This window comes from Monodelphis domestica, chromosome 1, assembly GCF_027887165.1.
Source record: "Monodelphis domestica isolate mMonDom1 chromosome 1, mMonDom1.pri, whole genome shotgun sequence".
Taxonomy (NCBI): Eukaryota; Metazoa; Chordata; class Mammalia; order Didelphimorphia; family Didelphidae; genus Monodelphis; species Monodelphis domestica.
Genome location: NC_077227.1, coordinates 364157157 through 364175564, shown reverse-complemented (window position 1 = coordinate 364175564; position 18408 = coordinate 364157157).

Here is an 18408-nt window from a genome sequence, read left to right as displayed (position 1 = left end):
ATTCCAGAATATGGAAATAAAAAAAAAATCAAAGATGGGAAAGTGGTATAGGCATTCATCTTTGAGGTCTACTCTCTTTAAAAACAAAAACAAAAACAAAAAAAAAACATTACTATCTGTCTTAGAGGAGATAAAAGTATTGCTTCCAAGACAGAAGAAAGGTAAGGGCCAGGGAACTGGGGCTAAGTGACTTGCTCAGGGTCACACAGTTAGGTAGTGTCTGTGGCCATATTTGAACCTAGGACCTCCTATCTTTATGCCAAGTTTTCTATTCCTTGAGCCACCTAGCTGCCCCTGTCCTCCAAAAATAGTAGTAAAATTTTTGGATTTACACTGAAGGAAGATGGTAGGTAAAGTATGAAGTGATTTTTTTTCTCCCTCAAAACCTTTTTTTAGAAATGAGACTATTTCGTGATATGGCATTATCATTTGATATATTCTTATCTTGGGCTATATATGGTACCAGGGATATGGAAAGGCAGTAACAAGAGATAAAGGTCTTTGAAAAGCCTTCTTGAGTCCTCCCTAATCTTAATTCCTTACCTGAGAATTCCCCCAATTTATCTTGCATGTATCTTTTGCAGTTATTTATTTTCATGCTATCTCTTCCAATAGACTATAGGTTCCTTAGTTTTTATTTTGTTTTGTTTCTTGCCTTTCTTTGTATCATTAGCATTTAGCAAAGACCCTACCACATAATGCATGCTTAATAAATGCTAATTGACTATATTTGACTTCATATGGATGCACTACTAAGATTTCGTTCCACAATATTAATATCTCTGATAATTTTTCTCCTTATAAAAGAATTTCATGTATCAGGAAAAGTGAAAATATATTATTTCCCCCCATTTCCTTCTAAACTGTGGGAAAGCCATTTATCTAGCTTTATGTTGGCTGCCTAGGAAACTTTTTTAAAAGGTGACTTGATTGAGTGTGACTTCAAAATGATATTAGAGTCCATGGGCACAAAATTTGAGTTGCAAATGCCATTTTCTGGTTAACTAATACTGAATGTTTTAGTTTGTATGCTTACTTATTTATAAAGTGATATAAAATGAATAAGTACAAGGTGTTGCCATCTTTTCATAAGAATTATCAATGTAATCTTTTTTGTGGTGGAGATTAAAAAAAACTTTATTTGAAATTATAACAAAAATGACATATTTAGTTTTATTTTCTAGTATAACTTCAAGCTGAAAATTCATAAACTTCAAACCCCATATGACTTTTATCTAAATGATAGATCAGTAGAAACACCCCTCTCTCTCACCCTTAATGACTCATAGCTCAAGGGTGTAGAGATTAGTATATAGTTGCCCTCAAAACATGGTATAAAAAATCCAATGTGCTTGTTTTTATGGTCTAAACATACTCTTTTTTGAAAATTTCATTTAATTGATTAATTATGAATATTTTTCCATGGTTACATGATTCATGTTCTTTCTCTCTCCTCCCCCCACCCCTCTCCTATAGTCAATGCACAATTCTACTGAGTTTTACATGTGTCATTGATTAAGACCTATTTCCTATTATTGATATTTGTCCTAGGGTGATCGTTTAAAGTCTACATCCCTAACCATATCTCTATCAAACCATATGATCAAGCAATTGTTTTTCTTCTGGGTTTCTACTCCCACAGTTCTTTCTCTGGATGTGGATAGCATTCTTTCTCATAAGTTCCTCAGAAATGTCTTGGATCATTGTATTACTGCTAGTAGAGAAGACCAATATATTTGATTGCATCACAATGTATCCATCTCTGTGTATAAGGTTCTCCTCGTTCTGCTCCTTTCACTCTGCATCAATTCCAAGAGGTTGTTCATATGGAATTTCTCCAGTTTATTATTCCTTTGAGTACAATAGTATTCCATCAGCAACAGATACCATAATTTGTTTAGCCATTTCCCAATCAAAGGGCATCCTCTCATTTTCATTTTTTTTTGCCACCATGAAGAGCACAGCTATAAATATTTTTGTACAAGTCTTTTTTCCTTATATAAGGCAGTGGTCATCAAAACAATATGGTTCTGGTTAAGCGACAGAAGGGAAGATCAGTGGAATAGATATGGGGTAAATGATCTCAGCAAGACAGTGTATGGTAAAGCCAAAGATTCCAACTTTTGGGACAAAAATCCAATGTTTGACAAAAACTGCTGGGAAAATTGAAAAACAGTATGGGAGAGATTGGATTTAGCTTAATATATCACACCCTACAGCAAAATAAATTCAGAATGGGTAAATGACTTGAATATAAAAGAAGAAAGCTATAAATAAATTATGTGAACACAGAACAGTATACCTGTCAGATCTTTGGGAAAGGAAATATTTTAAGACTAAGCAAGAGTTAGAAGAAAAAAAAATATAAAATAAATATTTTTGATTACATCAAATTAAAAAGGTTTTGTACAAACAAAACCAATGCAACCAAAATTAGATGAGAAGCAACAAATTGGGAAAAATATTTATAACAAAAACTTCTGACAAAGGTCTAATTACTTAAATATGTAAAGAGCTAAATCAATTGTACAAAAAATCAAGCCATTCCCCAACTGATAAATGGGCAAGGGATGTGAATAGGCAATTTTTAAACAAAGAAATCAAATCTATCAATAAGCACATGAAAACGTGTTCTAAATCTCTTATAATTAGAGAAATGCAAATCAAAACAACTCTGAGGTACTACTTCACACCCAGCTGATTGGCTAACATGACAGCAAAGGAAAGTAATAAATGTTGGAGGTGATGTGGTAAAATAAAGACATTAATGCATTGTTGGTGGAGTTGTGAATTGATCCAATGATTCTGGAAGGCAATTTGGAATTATCCTCAAAGGGCTTTAAAAGACTATCTGACCTTTGATCCAGCCATACTCTTGCTGGGTTTTTATTCATATTTTATTTATTATATATAATATATCTATATTATTTTTACCCCAAATATATTATTTACTTGATTGCTTATATGCCACTCACAGACACTATTCTAAGCTTTAAAAAAAAAATTGAACATCCACTGTGTTGTCTTAAATGTGTTTTCTTTCTAAATAAGTAGGAATAGTTAGTAAAACATATGATTTATTTACTTACTATTGACTGCTAAGATGTGAAGTGAATTTTGTAGCCATATTCTTTTCAATGTTATTTTCTCCTTCTTAGTGGAAAATGGGAAATATAATAATTTAAAAAACACTAGATCTGATCTCCAGTCCTATCTATTCTACTAACCATCGATTTGACCTTTCCAAAATCACTTTTTCTTTCTTGTTCTCAGGTACTTCTTGTTTAAAATTTGAGAGTAGAACACAATTATGTCGAATACTTCTGAATTCTATAATTCTACATTTTTGTGTTTTAAAGCCCAAAACTCTAATAATTTAATATTCTAAGTTTTTAACTACCCAAACAAGATCCTGACAATGTGTTGTATACAAGAAATAAACTGAAAATGAGTTATACACCTAGAGTGATGGTGAGGGATTAAAGCAAAATATACTATGCCTCAGATGATCCAGAGAAGGTAGGTGAGCAGTTAAGATCTATCAAAGAATTGAAGCTAAATGAATATAATTGAAAGGGATGAAAAGGGTGGTTATGTTTTGTTGTGGGGGAAGGGTACTATGGATAATGAAGCATTATCATTATTGGAGCTAAATGAACCAAGTATTATATATATATAAATATATACACACTTTTAAAGGAAAAATTAAATGAGCTATAGATGGAAATAGGTCACAAAATAATAATAGTGGCAGGCTTTAATTTTCCCTTCTCAGAACTAGATATATCTAACCAAATAGTAAATTATTAAAAAAGTTAAGGCAATGAATAAAACCTTAGATAAGTTAAATAAGATAGATATCTTTGAAGCCTCTATATACCTACATGTAGTTAATAGCAGATCTAAGCCTGAGCATACACATAATACAAACATAGTTTCTGGTGGGACAACAAAGGCTTAGGGAGCATAAATATTCTGCAGAAATCTGACTTGAATACTCATTAGACTATGGAGATAACCTTTCATCCCTATGAGGTTGTGGCACTGGTACAGAACTTCTCCTGGGTATATCCAAGCTAGAAAGCCTTGTTTTGGAAAGAGTAAGATCCTGGCAACAGATTGTCTCTGCTGCCTAAGGACCAATCTATCAAAATATGGTCCTGGTAATATGTATTAACTGAAAACCAGATTGGCTAAAATGATTAAATTAAGCATTGATAGTAACATAGAGAAACAGGTAAATTATTACATTGCTAGAGTAGCTGTGATTTTTTTTTAAGAAAACAAGATAGAAATGTACATTAAGAGCTGTAAAGTTGTTTATTGTCATTGACCTAGAGATCCCATTACTAAGATTAGTTTGCAAGAGCACTACTGAGTGGGTAAAAAAGCTGAATATGTATGGAAGTATTCATGGAAGCTTTATTTTGACAAAATAGGAAATAGCACAAATACAATGAATCAGAGAAATGGTTGAATAGATCATTATATCTGAACTTATTAAATTGTATTATGTTACTAGAAATGATAAATATTAGAAATATAAAAAATTATAGAACTATATGAAGAAATGAAAAGAGAAGAAAAGAAAATAAGAATAATCCATACAAAGATTACTTAAAAATTATAGTTACAAAATCAAGAGAAAAAAGTATTCATGTAAAACAAATCCAAAGGGGACTCAAAAGCAGATGTGTATGTCAATCTATATTTATATCTGCCTATCTATCTATCTATCTATCTATCTATCTATCTATCTACATAATTTACATATTTGAAAGAAGCTATAAACAATATGGAATTTGTAGTTTTGCACATATTATTTTATGCATTTGTTTAATGGAATGTTTATTTGTTGATGGTGGTGGTTACTAAGTAAATAAAAAAAAGAATCTCACAAAAGAAAAATGGGAAATAATTAAATGAAAGAAGGCAATAGAATTAAGAGAGGTTGGAAGGGCTTCCTATAAATGGTGGGATTTTAGTTGGGAAATAAAGGAAAACAGGGAAGTTAGTAGTTGAGGAGGGATAGTGTTCTAGGAATTGGTGACAAACATTCCAAAGGTAGTGTTTTTATTCATGCCATTATCTGATACTGAATTCATGTGAATGTTATGTGACTCTGCTACTTATTCCCTACAAAAGAGATGCAGATACTTCTAGAATCTCAATAGCACGGGAAACAACATGACATGAATATTCAGTTCTGGCTTCCACTGTTTATTAAAAAGCTGGATATAATCCAAAAGAGATCAACCAGGGGATAAAGTCAAGATGAAAAAGAAATACACAGACATTCCTGATCTCTCCCACATTACCCTCCAAATATTTTGACATGAATTCTGGAGTGGCAGATCCCACAAAAAGATGGGGTAAAAGAGTTTTTCATCTCAATATAAATTAGAAAGTTGGTACAAAAGGTCTTTCCCACCAGTACATGAGTAGAGCAATGACCTTCACATAAATGCAGACCCCACCTTGTCAAGCCATAATGGGGCTTTGGGATGACTGAATGAGCAATATTTGTGGCCCTAGTTTCAAGGTGAAAAAGAGTTTTTGATCAGTCATAGACCAGAGCACAAGCCGAGAGAGTATTAAACATGCCTCTCCTTAAATCATACAACCTTAAATGAACTAAAAACTTATAGATCCCTCAAAGCTAGTTTGAAGGCAATTTCACAAATAATCTGAAACTTGAGCCCATGTGTAATAATAGTTCCTGAAAACAGATCCTACTTTTAAGATAAAATTAAAAGTCAAGAAAAAATATTGGAAAAAATAAGCAGACATTTAAAAACTCATAAAATTATTATAGAAACAAAGAAGAGCAAGGCAAAAATTCAGAATGGAACAGAGAAGTCAAAGCAGCTACATGTAAAACTTCAAAGAAAAAATGTTAATTGGTCTCAGTCTCCGGAAGAGCTCAAAGAGAATTTTAAAAATAAGAAAGGTAAAGGAAAATGGGGATGAGAAATTACAGCTATGTGAGAAGAAAATAAAACCTAAAAAATGTAGAATTTGTCAATTGTAAAAAAGGTTAAAAACTCCAATAAATAAAAGAATTTTTTAAAAATTAAAATTGGTCAAATGGAAGAGGAGGGCAAAAAGTTCACAGAAGAAAATAATTTCTCAAAAATTTGAATTGGGCAAGTAGACCCTAATGACTTCATATGACATTAAGAAGTAATTAAAATATAAAAAGAAAGAAAAATATATTAAAATATGAAATATCTCATTGGAAAAAATATTGACCTGGAAAATAGTTCCAGGAGAGACAATTTAAGAATTATTAGCTTAAACATCATATTATAAGAAATTATCAAAGAAGCTGCCCTGATATTCCTGAATAAGAGAGTAAATTAGACATGTAAATATTCCACTCCAAAATAAATTCCCAAATGACAATTCTCTTTAATATTAAAACCAAATTCCACAGCTTGTAGGTCAAATAAAAAATACTACAAGCAGGCAAAAACAATTCCAATATCATGGAGTGGTTGTCAGGATTACATAGGTCTTGAGAGTTTCTACATTAATGCATCATAAGGCTTTGAATATTATATTCCAGAAGGAAAAAGAACTACATTTACATCCAAGAATCACATACTCAACATAACTGAGGTAATTCTTTCATCAGAAAAGGTGTCATTTAATAAAATATAAGATCCAAACATTTTTGATGAGAAGACCAGAAATAAACAGAAACTTTGATGTTCAGAACAAGACTCAACAGATGCATAAAAAGGTAAATAGCAAAGAGAAAAGGTAATAATTCAATAAGGTCAAATTTTATTTTAACCTTGAGGTATTTTATTTAGCACATTAATTAACAGAGCATCCCTTTAAATTAAGAATATTACACACTATCAATTTTATTTTTTAAGTGAAAACATATCATTAATTTATTTTTTCTATTTGAGTTTATGAACTTGATGAAATTTATCCACAGGCCTTTTAAGTGTCTGTGGAACCCAAGTTAGTAAATCTGATATGGAGAAGAGGAAAGCACCTAGAACAAAGCCTTGAGGAACATCAACATCCACATTCACAGCAAAAGTGGGGAATTAGTTCTATTTTTGCTTTTTTAAAAGGATGGAATAGAGAACACATTTTCTTTTTATTTAAATTAATTTAGTTAGTCAATTTAGAACACTATTCCTTGGTTAAAAGAATCATATTTTTCCTTCCCTACCCTACCTCCACCCTTACATAGCTGATGCAGAATTTTACTGGATATTACATGTGTCCTTGATTAAAACTTGTTTCCATGTTGTTGCTTTTCACATTAGGATGTTCATTTACAGTCTGCATCCCCAACCGTATCCCCTCAACCCATGTAATCCAGGAGTTGTTTTTCATTGATGTTTCTACTTCCACAGTTTTTCCTCTGAATGTGGATATTGTTTTTTCTCATAGATCCCTCTGGGTTGTTCAGGATCACTGCATTGCCACTAATGGAGAAGTCCATTACATTAGATTATACCACAGTATATCAATCTCTGTGTATAATGTTTTCCTGGTACTGCTCCTTTTCCTCAGCATCAATTCCTGGAGGTTATCCCAGTTCCCATTTAATTCCACCAATTTATTATTCCTTTGAGCACAATAGTATTCCATCACCAACATATACCAAAATTTGTTTAGCCATTCCCCAATTGAAAAACATACCCTAATTTTCCAATTTTATTGCCACTACAAAGAGTCTAGCTATGAAAATTCTTATACAAGTCTTTTTCCATATTATCTCTTTTGGGTACAAACCCAACCATGCTATGACTTGATCGAAGGGTAGAGAGCCTTTCAGCAACCTTTGGGCATAGTTCCAATTGCCCTCCAGAATGGTGGGATCAATTCACAACTCCACCAGCAATGCATTAATGTCCTGATTTTACCACAACCCCTCCAGCATTCATTACTTTCCTTTGGTGTCATGTTAGTCAATCTCCTAGGTGTAAGGTCGCTGCTCACTATTCGTGATACCTCAGATTTGTTTTGATTTGCATCTCTCTGATTATAATTTCTTTTTCTTCTCTAACTGCTACTGCTAGTGTTTCTAGTACAATGTTAAATAATAGAGGTGATAAGGGGCATCCTTGTTTCACTCCTGATCTTATTGGGAAGGCTTTTAGTTCATCCCCATTGCAGATGATGTTTGCTGATGGTTTTAGATATATATTGTTTATTACTTTTAGGAAAGGCCCTTCTATTCCTATACTTTCTAGTGTTTTCAATAGGAATGGGTGTTGTATTTTATAAAAGGCTTTTTCTGCATCTATTGAGATAATCAGGTGATTTTTGTTGGTTTGCTTGTTAAAATGGTCAATTATGTGGATGATTTTCCAAATATTGAAACATCCTTGCATTCCTGATATGAATCCTACCTGGTCATAGTGAATAACCTTCCTGATCACTTGCTGGAATCTTTTTTCTAGTATCCTATTTAGAATTTTTACATCTATATTCATTAAGGAGATTGGTCTATAGTTTTCTTTCTCTGTTTTTGACCTACCTGGCTTTGGGATCAGTACCATATTTGTGTTGTAAAAGGAATTTTGTAGAACTTTTTTGCTTATTCTGTCAAATAGTTTGTAGAATATTTGGATTAGTTGTTCTTTGAAAGTTTGATAGAATTCATTTGTGAATCCATCAGGACCTGGGAATTTTTTCTTAGGGAGTTATTTGATGGCTTGTTCAATTTCATTTTTTGATATGGGGTTGTTTATATAATCTATTTCTTCCTCTGTTATTTAGGCTATTTATATTTTTGTAAGTATTCATCCATATCACCTTGATTGCCATATTTTTTGCCATATAATGGGGCATAATAATTTTTAATGATTGCCTTAATTTCCTCTTCATTAGAGGTGAGGTTTCCCTTTTCATCTATGATACTGTTAATTTGGTTTTCTTCTTTCCTTTTTTTCATTAGATTGACCAATACTTTGTCTGTTTTATTTGTTTTTTCAAAATACCAACTCCTAGTATTATTTATTCAATAATTCTTTGACTTTCGATTTTATTAATTTCTCCTTTAATTTTTAAGATCTCTAATTTAGTTTTCATCTGGGTATTTTTAATTTGTTTGCTTTCAAGCTTTTTGATTTGCATGTCCAATTCATTGACCTCTGCCCTCCTTAATTTGTTAATATATGAACTCAAGAATATAAATTTCTTCCTGAGTACTGCTTTGGCTGCATCCCGAAGGTTTTCAAAGGATGTCTCATCATTGTCATTTTCTTAAATGAAGTTATTAATTGTTTCTATGATTTGTTCTCTAACTAACTGATTTTGGAGAATGTTATTGTTTAATTTCCAATTAATTTTTGATTTGCCTCTCCATGTGACCTTAATAATTATTATTTTTATAGCATTGTGATCTGAGCAGTTTGAATTTATTATTTCTGCTCTTTTGCACTTTTTTGCAATGTTTTTATACCCTAATACATGGTCAATTTTTGTGAAAGTACGATGTGCTGCTAAAAAGGTATATTCCTTTTTGACCCTATTTATTTTTCTCCACATATTTAAGAACTCTAATTTTTCTAAGATTTCATTTACTTCTCTTAACTCTTTCTTATTTATTTTTTGGTGTGACTTATCCAGTTTAGATAGAGGAAGGTTCAGGTCTCCCACTAGTATAGATTTTCTATTTTATCCTTGATCTCCCCTAGTTTCTCCTTTAGAAATTTGGATGCTGCCATTTGGTGCAAACATGTTGAGTATAGATATTTCCTAATTGTCTATACTGCTTTTTATCTCTTTTAACTAGATTTATTCTTACTTTGGCTTTGTCAGATATCGTGACTGTGACTCCTGCCTTCTTTTTGTCAGTTAATGTCCAATAGATTTGGCTCCATCCTCTGACTTTCACCCAATGTGTATCTACCTTCCTCATGTGTGTTTCTTATAGACAGCATATGGTAGGATTTTGGATTCTAATCCACTGCTATTCATTTATGTTTTATGGATGAGTTCATTCCATTTATATTCAGAGTTATGATTACTAGCTGTGTATTTCCCAGCATTTTGATTTCTACTCCTGGTCCTGCCATTTCTTCTTTCACTATTTCCTTCTACATCAATGTTTGTTTTTAATCAGTCCGCCTAGTTCCCACCCTTGTTTTACATCCCTTTCTACACCCCACCCTTCTATTTCCCCCCCTTATTTTCCTTGCAGTCTTTCTTAAACTACCCCCCACCCTCTCCCTCCCTTGTACTGCTTCCTTCCCCACCAGTCTGTTTCTTATCCTTCTACTCCCCTATAAGGCACAGATCTAGTGTCTGCCCCAATGGATTGGACTGTTCTTCCTTCTTTGGGTCAATTTTAATGCATGTAAAAGTTGAGTATTTCCTATCTTCAACATCTTTACCCTTCTAGTGTATTGATGTTCTCCCCCTCCTGCCATGAGCTTCTTTGTGACATATAAATTTACCCCCTTTTGTTTCTTTTCCTATTTCTTTTAGTATTAACGTCTTTTTTTAGTTCTAGTTGTATATATGTCTATATATACATTATATGTATTTATGCATACATATATATATGTATTTATGTCTTGTCATTTCATCTTATACAGTTTGTCACTGTTCTCCCTAAGTGTAATTCTTCTAGCCACCCAGTTGAAAATAACAATTTTTAAGAGCTACCAATGATGTCTTTTCTCATAGGGATACATATCATTTTAACTAATTGAGTCTCTTTAAAAAGTGTTGGGTTTTTTTGGTTTGGTTTTTTCTCTTTTTTCCCTCTTTTTTAATTACCTTTTGATGATTCTCTTGAGTTCTATGCTTGGGCATCAAATTTTCTGTTCAGTTCTGGTCTTTTCTTTAGAAATTCTTGGAATTCTTCTATTTTGTTCAATGACCATACTTTCCCCAGTAAGAATAATCAGTTTTGCTGGGTAGTTGATTCTTGGTTGTAGACCTAGTTCCCTTGATTTCCAGAATATCATATTCCTTCCCTTTTGGTCCTTCAGTGTGAATGCAGCCAGATCCTGCATTATCCTCACTGTGTTTACATGGTATCTGAATGACTTCTTCTTGGCACCTTGTAATATCTTTTCTTCAGACTGATAGTTCTTGATTTTGGCTATAATATTCCTGGGTATTGTCAGTTGGGCATTAAATACAGGAGATGATCTGTGGATTCTTTCAATCTCTAATTTTCCCTCTTGTTCTAGAACATTGGGGCAGTGTTCTTGGATAATTTCCTGTAGTATGATGTCCAGGCTTTTTCTTTTATCATTATTTTCTGGTGGACCAATGATTCTTAAGTTGTCTCTCCTGGAACGATTTTCTAAATCTTCTGTTTTGCAGATCAGGTATTTCATATTTTCCTCAATTTTTTCAATCTTTTTATTTTGCTTTATAGTTTCCTGCTGCCTTATGATGAGACTTCCTTTTAGTTGTATTATTCTGATTTTTAAAGTCTGGATTTTATGCATTTTTTTTTGGTCTTCCTCCTCCTTTTGGAATGATTTTCTTTCGAGTTTATCTTTCATCTTCTCTGCCATATCTTTCATCTTCTTTGCCTCATCTTTCATCTTCTTTGCCTCATCTTCCATCTCTTTTGCCTCATTTTCAAGCTGATTAATTTTGGTCAGCACCCTTGACTGCGTAGAGGTCCCAACTGCCACTGGAGACTTAGAGCTCTGGGTGGGGGAGGGGTGCTGGGACCTTCCTTCCTTCCCCTTTAACTCGAGTTTCCTTGAATTCAGGCTTTTGGGGGGTGTACTTCTAACATTGTATCCAGCAGGATGGTTTCTTGGCTCTGTCTTGTTGTTAGGTTTGACTTTCAGTACCCTAGCAGCATTTTGTTGAACTCTCACTGCCTCTATGCTGCCATCTTGACTCTGCCTCCCACCAACGTCAAACTATTTATATTCCTAGATATGAAGATAATTATAACTTCTAAATTTTTTTTAAATATGTTTTATTTGATCATTTCCAAGCATTATTTGTTGAAGACATAGATCATTTTCTTTTCTTCCCCCCCACCCCCCATAGCCGACGCGTAAATCCACTGGGCATTACATGTTTTCTTGATTTGAACCCATTACTTTGTTGATAGTATTTGCATTAGAGTGTTCATTTAGAGTCTCTCCTCTGTCATGTCCCCTCAACTGCTGTATTCAGGCAGTTGCTTTTCCTCGGTGTTTCCACTCCCATAGTTTATCCTTTGCTTATGAATAGTGTTTTTTTTTTCTCCTAGATCCCTGCAAATTATTCAGGGACATTACACCGCCATTAATGGAGAAGACCATTACATTCGATTATACCACAGTGTGTTTGTCTCTGTGTACAATGTTCTCCTGGTTCTGCTCCTCTCGCTCTGCATCACTTCCTGGAGGTTGTTCCAGTCTCCATGGATCCTTTTAGCACAATAGTATTCCATCACCAACATATACCACAATTTGCTCAGCCATTCCCCAACTGATGGGCATCCCCTCGTTTTCCAGTTTTTGGCCACCACAAAGAGCGCAGCTATGAATATTTTTGTACAAGTCTTTTTGTCCATTATCTCTTTGGGGTACAGACCCAGCAGTGCTATGGCTGGATCAAAGGGTAGATATTCTTTTGTCGCCCTTTGGGCATAGTTCCAAATTACCCTCCAGAATGGTTGGATCAGTTCACAACTACACCAGCAATGAATTAATGTCCCTACTTTGCCACATCCCCTCCAGCATTCATTACTTTCCTTTGCTGTTATGTTAGCCAATCTGCTAGGTGTGAGGTGATACCTCAAAGTTGTTTTTATTTGCATCTCTCTGATTATAAGAGATTTAGAACACTTCTTCATGTGCTTGTTAATAGTTTTGATTTCTTTATCTGAGAACTGCTTATCCATGTCCCTTGCCCATTTATCAATTGGAGAATGGCTTGATTTTTTTGTACAATTGATTTAGCATTTATAAATATGAGTAATTAAACCTCTGTCAGAGGTTTCTATGAAGATTTTTTCCCAATTTGTTGTTTCCCTTCTGATTTTAGTTACATTGGTTTTTTTTGTACAAAAGCTTTTTAATTTGATGTAGTCAAAATTATTTATTTTACATTTTGTGATTCTTTCTATGTCTTGCTTGGTTTTAAAGCCCTTCCCCTCCCAAAGGTCTGACATGTATACTATTCTGTGTTTACCCAATTTACTTATGGTTTCCTTCTTTATGTTTAAGTCACTCACCCATTTTGAATTTATCTTGGTGTAGGGTGTGAGGTGTTGATCTATTCCTAGTCTCTCCCACACTGTCTTCCAATTTTCCCAGCAGTTTTTATCGGATAGTGGATTTTTGTCCCAAAAGCTGGGATCTTTGGGTTTATTGTATACTGTCTTGCTGAGGTCGTTTTCCCCCAGTCTATTCCACTGATCTTCCTGTTTCTTAGCCAGTACCAAATTGTTTTGATGACTGCTGCTTTGTAATATAGTTTAAGGTCAGGGACTGCAAGGCCCCCATCATATGTGTTATTTTTTTTCATTATTTCCCTGGATATCCTTGATCTTTTGTTCTTCCAAATGAACTTTGTTATGGTTTTTTCTAAATCAGTGAAGAAGTATTTTGGTAGTTCAATGGGTATGGCACTAAATAGATAAATAAGTTTGGGTAGGATGGTCATTTTTATTATATTGGCTCATCCTATCCATGAGCAGTTAATGTTTTTCCATTTGCTCAAGTCTAGTTTTAGTTGTGTGGCGAGTGTTTTGTAGTTGTGTTCATATAGTTCCTGTGTTTGTCTTGGAAGGTAGATTCCTAGGTATTTTATTTTGTCTAAGGTGATTTTGAATGGGATTTCTCTTTCTAGTTCTTGCTGCTGAGCTGTGTTGGAGATATATAGAAAAGCTGATGATTTATGTGGGTTTATTTTGTATCCTGCAACTTTGCTAAAGTTGTTGATTATTTCAATTAGCTTTTTCATTGAATCTCTGGGATTCTGTAAGTAGACCATCATGTCATCTGCAAAGAGTGATAACTTGGTCTCCTCCTTGCCTATTTTGATACCTTCAATTCCTTTATCTTCTCTAATTGCTACTGCTAGTGTTTCTAGTACAATGTCAAATAGTAGAGGTGATAATGGGCATCCTTGTTTCACTCCTGATCTTATTGGGAATGCATCTAGTTTATCCCCATGGCAGATGATATTAGCTGATGGTTTTAGATATATACTGTTCATTATTTTTAGGAATGACCCTTCTATTCCTATGCTTTCTAGTATTTTTAATAAGAATGGGTGTTGTACTTTATCAAATGCTTTTTCTGCATCTATTGAGAGAATCATGTGGTTCTTGCTAGTTTGCTTGTTGATTTGGTCAATTATGTGGATGGTTTTCCTAATGTTGAACCAGCCCTTCATCCCTGGTATAAATCCTACTTGATCATGGTGAATGATCCTTCTGATCACTTGCTGGAGTCTTTTTGCTAGTATCCTATTTAAGATTTTTGCATCTATATTCATTAGGGAGATTGGTCTATAGTTTTCTTTCTCTGTTTTTGACCTGCCTGGTTTTGGAATCAGTACCAGGTTTGTGTCATAAAAGGAGATTGGTAGAACTCCCTCTTTGCTTATTATGTCAAATAGTTTGTATAGTATTGGGATTAACTATTCTCTTAATGTTTGATAGAATTCACAGGTGAATCCATCAGGCCCTGGGGATTTTTTCTTAGGAAGTTCTTTGATGGCTTGTTGGATTTCATTTTCCGATATGGGATTATTTAAGAATTCTATTTCCTCTTCTGTTAGTCTAGGCAGTTTGTATTTTTGTATATATTCATCCATTTCTCCTAAATTGGTGTATTTATTGCCATATAATTGGGCAAAGTAATTAATAATGATTGCCTTAATTTCCTCTTCATCAGAGGTGCTGTCCCCCTTTTCATCTTTAATGCTGTCAATTTGCTTTTCTTCCTTCCTTTTTTTAATTAGATTGACCAGTACTTTGTCTATTTTGTTTGTTTTTTCAAAGTACCAGCTTCTTGTCTTATTTATTAAATCAATAGTTCTATCACTTTTGATTTTATTAATTTCTCCCTTGATTTTTAGCATTTCTAGTTTGGTTTTCTGCTGGGGGGTTTTAATTTGATCGCTTTCAAGTTTTTTAATTCGCATTTCCAATTGATTGATCTCTGCTCTCCCTTGTTTGCTAACATAAGCATTCAGGGATATGAATTTACCTCTGATTACCACTTTGGCTGTATCCCAAAAGGTTTGAAAGGATGTCTCGCCATTGTCATTTTCCTTGATGAAATTATTAATTGCTTCTTTGATTTCTTCTTTAACTAAACGGTTTTGGAATATCATATTGTTTAATTTCCAATTGGTTTTAGGTTTGGTTTTCCATGTACCATTACTAATCATTATTTTTATTGCCTTGTGATTTCAGAAGGCTGAATTCATTATTTCTGCTTTTCTGCATTTGTGTGCTATGTTTCTGTGACCTAATGTATGGTCAATTTTTGTGAATATGCCATGTGGTGCTGAGAAGAAGGTGTATTCCTTTTTATCCCTATTTATTTTTCTCCATATGTCTATTAATTCTAATTTTTCTAAGATTTCATTCACTTCTTTTACCTCTTTCTTATTTATTTTTTGATTTGATTTATCTAAATTCGATAATGGTTGGTTTAAGTCTCCCACTAATATGGTTTTACTGTCTATTTCTTCCTTCAATTCTCCTAGTTTCTCCATTAGAAATTTGGGTGCTATATTATTTGGTGCATACATATTGATTAATGATATTTCCTCATTGTCTAAGGTCCCTTTTAACAAAATATAATTACCTTCCCCATCCCTTTTGATCAGGTCTATTTTTTCTTTGGCTTTATCAGATATCATGATTACCACTCCTGCCTTCTTTCTATCAGTTGAGGCCCAGAAGGTCTTACTCCATCCTTTAATTCTGACCTTGTGGGTGTCAACCCGCCTCATGTGTGTTTCTTGAAGACAACATATGGTAGGGTTTTGGATTCTAATCCATTCTGCTATTTGTCTACATTTTATGGGTGAGTTCATCCAATTCACGTTCAAAGTTATGATTGTCATTTGTGGACTCCCTGGCATTTTGATTGCCTTCCCTAATTCTAACCTTTTCTTCTTCGGCTCTACCTTTTAGTCCAGTGATTTACTTTGAATCAGTGCCCCTTGTCCCCTCCCTTGATGTTTCCCTTTTTAGTCCCTTCCTTTTTGTTCCCTCCCCCTCCCACCTCTCTTTCCCTCCCTTTTTGTTCTCCCTCTCCCCCTCCTCCCCTTGGTTTTCCCTTCTCCCTACCCTTGTTGGGTAAGATAGAATTCAAGATCCCAATGGATCTGGATGTTTTTCCCTCTCAGAGTTGATTTCCCGGAGTTTAAGGTTTAAGTAAAAAACCCCCTCTCTTCCTCTCCTTCTTATAGGAGTTTTCTTCCCCTCCCCTTCCCATGTGAATCTTTGTGTGAGAAAGATTATTCTATTTCGTCTTTCTTTACCCCCTATTTATACATTACATTTTCCCCACATATTAGTATACATAGATTGATATCTAATGTAGTCCTTATAGAAGAGAGTTTCAGTAAAAGAAGAAGATAACATTTTTCCCCTTTCCTTAATATTTACCTTTTCAAATATTCCTTGCTCTTTGATTTTCGGTATCAAACTTTCCACAGAGCTCTGGTCTTTTCTTTGCAAGAAGTTGGAAGTCTTCTATTTTGTTGAATGCCCATACTTTCCCTTGGAAGTATATAGTCAGTTTTGCTGGGTAGTTGATTCTTGGTTGAAGACCCAGCTCTCTTGCCTTTCTGAAGATCATGTTCCATGCCTTACGATCATTCAGAGTAGAACTTGCAAGGTCTTGTGTGACCCTGATTGGCATTCCTTTATATCTAAATTGTCTTTTTCTGGCTTCCTGTAGGATTTTTTCTTTTGTTTGAGAGCTTTGGAATTTGGAAATTACATTCCTGGGAGTTGTCTTTTGGGGGTTTAGTGTAGAAGGTGTTCTGTGAGCTCTGTCAGTGGCTGTATTGCTCCCTTGTTCTAGAATCTCTGGGCAATTTTCTTTGATTATATCTTGTATCACCATGTCCAGTTGGTGTTTATTTCTGGCTTCTCTGGGAGTCCAATTATTCTTAAATCATCTCTTCTCCCTCTATTTTCCAGATCTGTCATCTTGTCAGTGAGATATTTTATGTTCTCTTCTAATTTCTTGGTATTTTGGCTTTGCTTTATTAATTCTTGCTCTTTTACACGATCGTTGTCTTCCAGCTGCCTGATTCTGGCCTTTAAAGCCTGGTTTTCCTTTTCAGTTTCATCACACCGGTTTTGTAGATGCGTGAATTTCTTTTGCATTATTTCCCACTTTTCCTCCCAGAAGGCTTCCATATTTTTGGTCATTTCTGATTCAAATTCTTCATAGGTTTGTGGAGAGTTTCCATTTCCTTTGGAAGGTTTTGGAGCATTTTCTTGTATATCATCTTCTATCTGCTCTGTATTTTGTATTTTGGCTCCATAGAATGTGTCCAAAGTCGCCCCTTTCTTCTTATTTTTCTTGGTATTTTGGGGCTTCTGTGCTTCTGTGGAGTTTGCCATCTCTGAATGTGGAGGATTAGCTTTTCTTATCTCTGTCTGGTGTTCAGAGGCTTTAGTCCTGGGCAGATTGTCGGTTCTATGAGCTTTCCCTGGGTTGCCTTAAGGCAATGACTTTCACTGGAACTGGAATGGAAGGGTTGGTCCAGGAGGCCACACTCTCCCCTGCTCTCTGGGTCGGGTTGCTTTCTGGAAGTTGCCTTCAGAATAGCTAGCCGTGAGGCTGTTTCGTTGTCCCTGAGGGTTGCTGTTGTTTCATAGGATGCTGCTCTCTGTGGGGGGATGGGCTGCGGCTTCCCAGAGTTCCGAGGGCAGTGACTTTCACTGAGACTTGGATAGAAGGATCCAGCCTGTGAGGCTGTCTTGCCCGCCCTGAGGGTTGCTGTTGTTTCAGACGACTTTCACTGGGACTCAGATAGAAGGCCCTGAGGGTTGCTGTTGTTTCAAACACCCTGCTCTCTGAGCGGGGCGGGGCTGCGGCTTCCCAGAGCCTTGGACTCTGAGCTCCTACCCCTTAGGTCCAAGTGATCTAGGATTCTGGCTTTTGAGGGGTGCCGTACCTTTTGATCCACGTGCAGGTCCAGGAGGAGGATTCCCAGGGTCTATGCTGTTGATCGTTTTGAATTTCGGTGCCTTAGGAGCTTATAGTTTGAGATCTGTCGGGAAGGGTTTTCGGGAGATCTGAACTTTAGCTTTCTCTAAGCCCTAACTTCTAAAATTTTAACATCATTAGAACAAATAGAATGAATATACATAGAGTATATGAGAATGCATTTATTAGATATCAAAAAAATCAAGGGGTAAAAAAGACAATTTCACTGAGAGAAAAGGGAAGTTAGAGGTAGAATGAGGTAAGTAATCTCACC